Genomic DNA, 9,576 nt, shown 5'->3' with positions numbered 1-9,576 from the left:
CGATGCTCCATAGAGCTGTTGTCACCCCGAAGAGGAATTACAAACAAATTGCTAAGGGCCTGCACATCATTTAGAGACTCGTGGCAAGTTTATGACTTACTAATGTTCCTAATTACATGCCCGTGAAAGGCTTAATTCTTTCGGGGGTGTTAAGAGAAGGGGAAAAAGCCAAGACCGAAAGTTTTAAAAAAAATGAGAAAGGGGGGGAGTGGTTGGCTGTGTTTGTTCTCTTGGTTCCACTGCATTGGTTTTTACTGCCTAAGGAGAATTTAGTAGCTCTCCCTATTTGCTAGAAAGAAAATGCTAGTCTCTCTGAAATGCGACCATTACGATCAACCCCTTGCTGATACCTAATAATCCTGCTCCCTCCTCCCCTCCTTTGCCAAAGTGGATGTAATCATATTATTGTAAATGTTGGTGCAGTTAATTGCATGGAGAGGAAAAGAGGTTCTGCTTGGTGGGTTATGGAGAATTTCTCCAAAGTTTGTTTGCCCTCTGGAGGAATGAGTCACTAATAGTGGTTGAGGAGAAGATGAGAAGAGAGAGTTACATAGCATGAGAGAGGGGGCGACACTTCACCCTCTAAAACAAAGAAGTTACAGTCCCCTACGGTCTCCTTTCTCCTGCAGTGTAAGACTGGCATCTCGAGGAGAGGACAGGAGAAACAGGAAACAGGAAACAGTACGGTAGCAGCAGCATAGGCCAGAGCAGATCCACACTAGGCACCTCACCCAGCAAACATTAGTCAGTGTACAGCTCATTGCTGAGGCTGGTTCAGCAACCGTCCAACCATTCAACCCTTCTCCCAAACCATCATCACTATCTCCTTAAGAGGTTCCTGTGAAGACCCAGGCTGCCCTGCCCACAGACTGGGCTACAGTCCACCCTGCCCACAGACTGGGCTACAGTCCACCCTGCCCGTAGACTGGGCTACAGTCCACCCTGCCCGTAGACTGGGCTACAGTCCACCCTGCCCACAGACTGGGCTACAGTCCACCCTGCCCACAGACTGGGCTACAGTCCACCCAGCCCACAGACTGGGCTACAGTCCACCCTGCCCACAGACTGGGGTACAGTCCACCCTGCCCGTAGACTGGGCTACAGTCCACCCTGCCCGCAGACTGGGCTACAGTCCACCCTGCCCACAGACTGGGCTACAGTCCACCCTGCCCATAGACTGGGCTACAGTCCACCCTGCCCACAGACTGGGCTACAGTCCACCCTGCCCACAGACTGGGCTACAGTCCACCCTGCCCGTAGACTGGGCTACAGTCCACCCTGCCCGCAGACTGGGCTACAGTCCACCCTGCCCACAGACTGGGCTACAGTCCACCCTGCCCACAGACTGGGCTACAGTCCACCCTGCCCACAGACTGGGCTACAGTCCACCCTGCCCACAGACTGGGCTACAGTCCACCCTGCCCGTAGACTGGGCTACAGTCCACCCTGCCCACAGACTGGGCTACAGTCCACCCTGCCCACAGACTGGGCTACAGTCCACCCTGCCCGTAGACTGGGCTACAGTCCACCCTGCCCGCAGACTGGGCTACAGTCCACCCTGCCCATAGACTGGGCTACAGTCCACCCTGCCCACAGACTGGGCTACAGTCCACCCTGCCCGTAGACTGGGTTACAGTCCACCCTGCCCGTAGACTGGGCTACAGTCCACCCTGCCCGCCGACTGGGCTACAGTCCACCCTGCCCGCAGACTGGGCTACAGTCCACCCTGCCCGTAGACTGGGCTACAGTCCACCCTGCCCACAGACTGGGATACAGTCCACCCTGCCCGTAGACTGGGCTACAGTCCACCCTGGCCGTAGACTGGGCTACAGTCCACCCTGCCCGTAGACTGGGCTACAGTCCACCCTGCCCGTAGACTGGCTACAGTCCACCCTGCCCGTAGACTGGGCTACAGTCCACCCTGCCCGCAGACTGGGCTACAGTCCACCCTGCCCACAGACTGGGCTACAGTCCACCCTGCCCACAGACTGGGCTACAGTCCACCCTGCCCACAGACTGGGCTACAGTCCACCCTGCCCACAGACTGGGCTACAGTCCACCCTGCCCGTAGACTGGGCTACAGTCCACCCTGCCCACAGACTGGGCTACAGTCCACCCTGCCCACAGACTGGGCTACAGTACACCCTGCCCGTAGACTGGGCTACAGTCCACCCTGCCCACAGACTGGGCTACAGTCCACCCTGCCCGTAGACTGGGCTACAGTCCACCCTGCCCGCAGACTGGGCTACAGTCCACCCTGCCCGTAGACTGGGCTACAGTCCACCCTGCCCGCAGACTGGGCTACAGTCCACCCTGCCCGTAGACTGGGCTACAGTCCACCCTGCCCGTAGACTGGGCTACAGTCCACCCTGCCCGCCGACTGGGCTACAGTCCACCCTGCCCGCAGACTGGGCTACAGTCCACCCTGCTCGTAGACTGGGCTACAGTCCACCCTGCCCACAGACTGGGATACAGTCCACCCTGCCCGTAGACTGGGCTACAGTCCACCCTGCCCGTAGACTGGGCTACAGTCCACCCTGCCCGTAGACTGGGCTACAGTCCACCCTGCCCTTGGACTGGGCTACAGTCCACCCTGCCCGTAGACTGGGCTACAGTCCACCCTGCCCACAGACTGGGCTACAGTCCACCCTGCCCACAGACTGGGCTACAGTCCACCCTGCCCGCAGACTGGGCTACAGTCCACCCTGCCCGTAGACTGGGCTACAGTCCACCCTGCCCGCAGACTGGGCTACAGTCCACCCTGCCCGTAGACTGGGCTACAGTCCACCCTGCCCGTAGACTGGGCTACAGTCCACCCTGCCCGCAGACTGGGCTACAGTCCACCCTGCCCGTAGACTGGGCTACAGTCCACCCTGCCCGTAGACTGGGCTACAGTCCACCCTGCCCGTAGACTGGGCTACAGTCCACCCTGCCCACAGACTGGGCTACAGTCCACCCTGCCCGTAGACTGGGCTACAGTCCACCCTGCCCACAGACTGGGCTACAGTGCACCCTGCCCGCAGACTGGGCTACAGTCCACCCTGCCCGTAGACTGGGCTACAGTCCACCCTGCCCGTAGACTGGGCTACAGTCCACCCTGCCCACAGACTGGGCTACAGTCCACCCTGCCCACAGACTGGCCTACAGTCCACCCTGCCCGTAGACTGGGCTACAGTCCACCCTGCCCACAGACTGGGCTACAGTCCACCCTGCCCACAGACTGGGCTACAGTCCACCCTGCCCGTAGACTGGGCTACAGTCCACCCTGCCCACAGACTGGGCTACAGTCCACCCTGCCCGTAGACTGGGCTACAGTCCACCCTGCCCGCAGACTGGGCTACAGTCCACCCTGCCCGTAGACTGGGCTACAGTCCACCCTGCCCGCAGACTGGGCTACAGTCCACCCTGCCCGTAGACTGGGCTACAGTCCACCCTGCCCGCAGACTGGGCTACAGTCCACCCTGCCCACAGACTGGGCTACAGTCCACCCTGCCCGTAGACTGGGCTACAGTCCACCCTGCCCACAGACTGGGCTACAGTGCACCCTGCCCGCAGACTGGGCTACAGTCCACCCTGCCCGTAGACTGGGCTACAGTCCACCCTGCCCGTAGACTGGGCTACAGTCCACCCTGCCCACAGACTGGGCTACAGTCCACCCTGCCCACAGACTGGCCTACAGTCCACCCTGCCCGTAGACTGGGCTACAGTCCACCCTGCCCACAGACTGGGCTACAGTCCACCCTGCCCACAGACTGGGCTACAGTCCACCCTGCCCGTAGACTGGGCTACAGTCCACCCTGCCCACAGACTGGGCTACAGTCCACCCTGCCCGTAGACTGGGCTACAGTCCACCCTGCCCGCAGACTGGGCTACAGTCCACCCTGCCCGTAGACTGGGCTACAGTCCACCCTGCCCACAGACTGGGCTACAGTCCACCCTGCCCGTAGACTGGGCTACAGTCCACCCTGCCCGTAGACTGGGCTACAGTCCACCCTGCCCACAGACTGGGCTACAGTCCACCCTGCCCACAGACTGGGCTACAGTCCACCCTGCCCGCAGACTGGGCTACAGTCCACCCTGCCCGTAGACTGGGCTACAGTCCACCCTGCCCACAGACTGGGCTACAGTCCACCCTGCCCGTAGACTGGGCTACAGTCCACCCTGCCCGTAGACTGGGCTACAGTCCACCCTGCCCGCAGACTGGGCTACAGTCCACCCTGCCCGTAGACTGGGCTACAGTCCACCCTGCCTGTAGACTGGGCTACAGTCCACCCTGCCCGTAGACTGGGCTACAGTCCACCCTGCCCACAGACTGGGCTACAGTCCACCCTGCCCGTAGACTGGGCTACAGTCCACCCTGCCCACAGACTGGGCTACAGTGCACCCTGCCCGCAGACTGGGCTACAGTCCACCCTGCCCGTAGACTGGGCTACAGTCCACCCTGCCCGTAGACTGGGCTACAGTCCACCCTGCCCGCCGACTGGGCTACAGTCCACCCTGCCCGCAGACTGGGCTACAGTCCACCCTGCTCGTAGACTGGGCTACAGTCCACCCTGCCCACAGACTGGGATACAGTCCACCCTGCCCGTAGACTGGGCTACAGTCCACCCTGCCCGTAGACTGGGCTACAGTCCACCCTGCCCGTAGACTGGGCTACAGTCCACCCTGCCCTTGGACTGGGCTACAGTCCACCCTGCCCGTAGACTGGGCTACAGTCCACCCTGCCCACAGACTGGGCTACAGTCCACCCTGCCCACAGACTGGGCTACAGTCCACCCTGCCCGCAGACTGGGCTACAGTCCACCCTGCCCGTAGACTGGGCTACAGTCCACCCTGCCCACAGACTGGGCTACAGTCCACCCTGCCCGTAGACTGGGCTACAGTCCACCCTGCCTGTAGACTGGGCTACAGTCCACCCTGCCCGCAGACTGGGCTACAGTCCACCCTGCCCGTAGACTGGGCTACAGTCCACCCTGCCCGTAGACTGGGCTACAGTCCACCCTGCCCGTAGACTGGGCTACAGTCCACCCTGCCCACAGACTGGGCTACAGTCCACCCTGCCCGTAGACTGGGCTACAGTCCACCCTGCCCGCAGACTGGGCTACAGTGCACCCTGCCCGCAGACTGGGCTACAGTCCACCCTGCCCGTAGACTGGGCTACAGTCCACCCTGCCCGTAGACTGGGCTACAGTCCACCCTGCCCACAGACTGGGCTACAGTCCACCCTGCCCACAGACTGGGCTACAGTCCACCCTGCCCGCAGACTGGGCTACAGTCCACCCTGCTCGTAGACTGGGCTACAGTCCACCCTGCCCGCAGACTGGGATACAGTCCACCCTGCCCGTAGACTGGGCTACAGTCCACCCTGCCCGCAGACTGGGCTACAGTCCACCCTGCCCATAGACTGGGCTACAGTCCACCCTGCCCACAGACTGGGCTACAGTCCACCCTGCCCGTAGACTGGGTTACAGTCCACCCTGCCCGTAGACTGGGCTACAGTCCACCCTGCCCGCCGACTGGGCTACAGTCCACCCTGCCCGCAGACTGGGCTACAGTCCACCCTGCCCGTAGACTGGGCTACAGTCCACCCTGCCCACAGACTGGGATACAGTCCACCCTGCCCGTAGACTGGGCTACAGTCCACCCTGGCCGTAGACTGGGCTACAGTCCACCCTGCCCGTAGACTGGGCTACAGTCCACCCTGCCCGTAGACTGGCTACAGTCCACCCTGCCCAGACTGGGCTACAGTCCACCCTGCCCGCAGACTGGGCTACAGTCCACCCTGCCCACAGACTGGGCTACAGTCCACCCTGCCCACAGACTGGGCTACAGTCCACCCTGCCCACAGACTGGGCTACAGTCCACCCTGCCCACAGACTGGGCTACAGTCCACCCTGCCCGTAGACTGGGCTACAGTCCACCCTGCCCACAGACTGGGCTACAGTCCACCCTGCCCACAGACTGGGCTACAGTCCACCCTGCCCGTAGACTGGGCTACAGTCCACCCTGCCCACAGACTGGGCTACAGTCCACCCTGCCCGTAGACTGGGCTACAGTCCACCCTGCCCGCAGACTGGGCTACAGTCCACCCTGCCCGTAGACTGGGCTACAGTCCACCCTGCCCGCAGACTGGGCTACAGTCCACCCTGCCCGTAGACTGGGCTACAGTCCACCCTGCCCGCAGACTGGGCTACAGTCCACCCTGCCCGCCGACTGGGCTACAGTCCACCCTGCCCGCAGACTGGGCTACAGTCCACCCTGCCCGTAGACTGGGCTACAGTCCACCCTGCCCACAGACTGGGCTACAGTCCACCCTGCCCGTAGACTGGGCTACAGTCCACCCTGCCCGTAGACTGGGCTACAGTCCACCCTGCCCACAGACTGGGCTACAGTCCACCCTGCCCTTGGACTGGGCTACAGTCCACCCTGCCCGTAGACTGGGCTACAGTCCACCCTGCCCACAGACTGGGCTACAGTCCACCCTGCCCACAGACTGGGCTACAGTCCACCCTGCCCGCAGACTGGGCTACAGTCCACCCTGCCCGTAGACTGGGCTACAGTCCACCCTGCCCGCAGACTGGGCTACAGTCCACCCTGCCCACAGACTGGGCTACAGTCCACCCTGCCCGTAGACTGGGCTACAGTCCACCCTGCCCGCAGACTGGGCTACAGTCCACCCTGCCCGTAGACTGGGCTACAGTCCACCCTGCCCACAGACTGGGCTACAGTCCACCCTGCCCGTAGACTGGGCTACAGTCCACCCTGCCCACAGACTGGGCTACAGTCCACCCTGCCCGTAGACTGGGCTACAGTCCACCCTGCCCACAGACTGGGCTACAGTGCACCCTGCCCGCAGACTGGGCTACAGTCCACCCTGCCCGTAGACTGGGCTACAGTCCACCCTGCCCAGACTGGGCTACAGTCCACCCTGCCCACAGACTGGGCTACAGTCCACCCTGCCCACAGACTGGGCTACAGTCCACCCTGCCCGTAGACTGGGCTACAGTCCACCCTGCCCACAGACTGGGCTACAGTCCACCCTGCCCACAGACTGGGCTACAGTCCACCCTGCCCGTAGACTGGGCTACAGTCCACCCTGCCCACAGACTGGGCTACAGTCCACCCTGCCCGCAGACTGGGCTACAGTCCACCCTGCCCCAGACTGGGCTACAGTCCACCCTGCCCACAGACTGGGCTACAGTCCACCCTGCCCACAGACTGGGCTACAGTCCACCCTGCCCGCAGACTGGGCTACAGTCCACCCTGCCCGCAGACTGGGCTACAGTCCACCCTGCCCACAGACTGGGCTACAGTCCACCCTGCCCGTAGACTGGGCTACAGTCCACCCTGCCCACAGACTGGGCTACAGTCCACCCTGCCCGCAGACTGGGCTACAGTCCACCCTGCCCGTAGACTGGGCTACAGTCCACCCTGCCCGTAGTCCACTGGGCTACAGTCCACCCTGCCTGTAGACTGGGCTACAGTCCACCCTGCCCGTAGACTGGGCTACAGTCCACCCTGCCCACAGACTGGGCTACAGTCCACCCTGCCCGTAGACTGGGCTACAGTCCACCCTGCCCACAGACTGGGCTAGTCCAGTGCACCCTGCCCGCAGACTGGGCTACAGTCCACCCTGCCCGTAGACTGGGCTACAGTCCACCCTGCCCGTAGACTGGGCTACAGTCCACCCTGCCCGCCGACTGGGCTACAGTCCACCCTGCCCGCAGACTGGGCTACAGTCCACCCTGCTCGTAGACTGGGCTACAGTCCACCCTGCCCACAGACTGGGCTACAGTCCACCCTGCCCAGACTGGGCTACAGTCCACCCTGCCCGTAGACTGGGCTACAGTCCACCCTGCCAGACTGGGCTACAGTCCACTGGGCTACAGTCCACCCTGCCCTTGGACTGGGCTACAGTCCACCCTGCCCGTAGACTGGGCTACAGTCCACCCTGCCCACAGACTGGGCTACAGTCCACCCTGCCCACAGACTGGGCTACAGTCCACCCTGCCCGCAGACTGGGCTACAGTCCACCCTGCCCGTAGACTGGGCTACAGTCCACCCTGCCCACAGACTGGGCTACAGTCCACCCTGCCCGTAGACTGGGCTACAGTCCACCCTGCCACAGACTGGGCTACAGTCCACCCTGCCCGCAGACTGGGCTACAGTCCACCCTGCCCGTAGACTGGGCTACAGTCCACCCTGCCCGTAGACTGGGCTACAGTCCACCCTGCCCGTAGACTGGGCTACAGTCCACCCTGCCCACAGACTGGGCTACAGTCCACCCTGCCCGTAGACTGGGCTACAGTCCACCCTGCCCGCAGACTGGGCTACAGTGCACCCTGCCCGCAGACTGGGCTACAGTCCACCCTGCCCGTAGACTGGGCTACAGTCCACCCTGCCCGTAGACTGGGCTACAGTCCACCCTGCCCACAGACTGGGCTACAGTCCACCCTGCCCACAGACTGGGCTACAGTCCACCCTGCCCGCAGACTGGGCTACAGTCCACCCTGCTCGTAGACTGGGCTACAGTCCACCCTGCCCGCAGACTGGGATACAGTCCACCCTGCCCGTAGACTGGGCTACAGACCCTGGGCTACAGTCCACCCTGCCCGTATACTGGGCTACAGTCCACCCTGCCCGTAGACTGGGCTACAGTCCACCCTGCCCGTAGACTGGGCTACAGTCCACCCTGCCCGTAGACTGGGCTACAGTCCACCCTGCCCACAGACTGGGCTACAGTCCACCCTGCCCGTAGACTGGGCTACAGTCCACCCTGCCCGTAGACTGGGCTACAGTCCACCCTGCCCGCAGACTGGGCTACAGTCCACCCTGCCCGTAGACTGGGCTACAGTCCACCCTGCCTGTAGACTGGGCTACAGTCCACCCTGCCCGTAGACTGGGCTACAGTCCACCCTGCCCACAGACTGGGCTACAGTCCACCCTGCCCGTAGACTGGGCTACAGTCCACCCTGCCCACAGACTGGGCTACAGTGCACCCTGCCCGCAGACTGGGCTACAGTCCACCCTGCCCGTAGACTGGGCTACAGTCCACCCTGCCCGTAGACTGGGCTACAGTCCACCCTGCCCGCCGACTGGGCTACAGTCCACCCTGCCCGCAGACTGGGCTACAGTCCACCCTGCTCGTAGACTGGGCTACAGTCCACCCTGCCCACAGACTGGGATACAGTCCACCCTGCCCGTAGACTGGGCTACAGTCCACCCTGCCCGTAGACTGGGCTACAGTCCACCCTGCCCGTAGACTGGGCTACAGTCCACCCTGCCCTTGGACTGGGCTACAGTCCACCCTGCCCGTAGACTGGGCTACAGTCCACCCTGCCCACAGACTGGGCTACAGTCCACCCTGCCCACAGACTGGGCTACAGTCCACCCTGCCCGCAGACTGGGCTACAGTCCACCCTGCCCGTAGACTGGGCTACAGTCCACCCTGCCCACAGACTGGGCTACAGTCCACCCTGCCCGTAGACTGGGCTACAGTCCACCCTGCCCGTAGACTGGGCTACAGTCCACCCTGCCCGCAGACTGGGCTACAGTCCACCCTGCCCGTAGACTGGG

This window comes from Oncorhynchus nerka, linkage group LG14 (assembly GCF_034236695.1).
Source record: "Oncorhynchus nerka isolate Pitt River linkage group LG14, Oner_Uvic_2.0, whole genome shotgun sequence".
NCBI lineage: Eukaryota > Metazoa > Chordata > Actinopteri > Salmoniformes > Salmonidae > Oncorhynchus > Oncorhynchus nerka.
The sequence above is the reverse complement of the archived record's forward strand: the minus strand, read 5'-3'. Positions refer to the sequence as shown.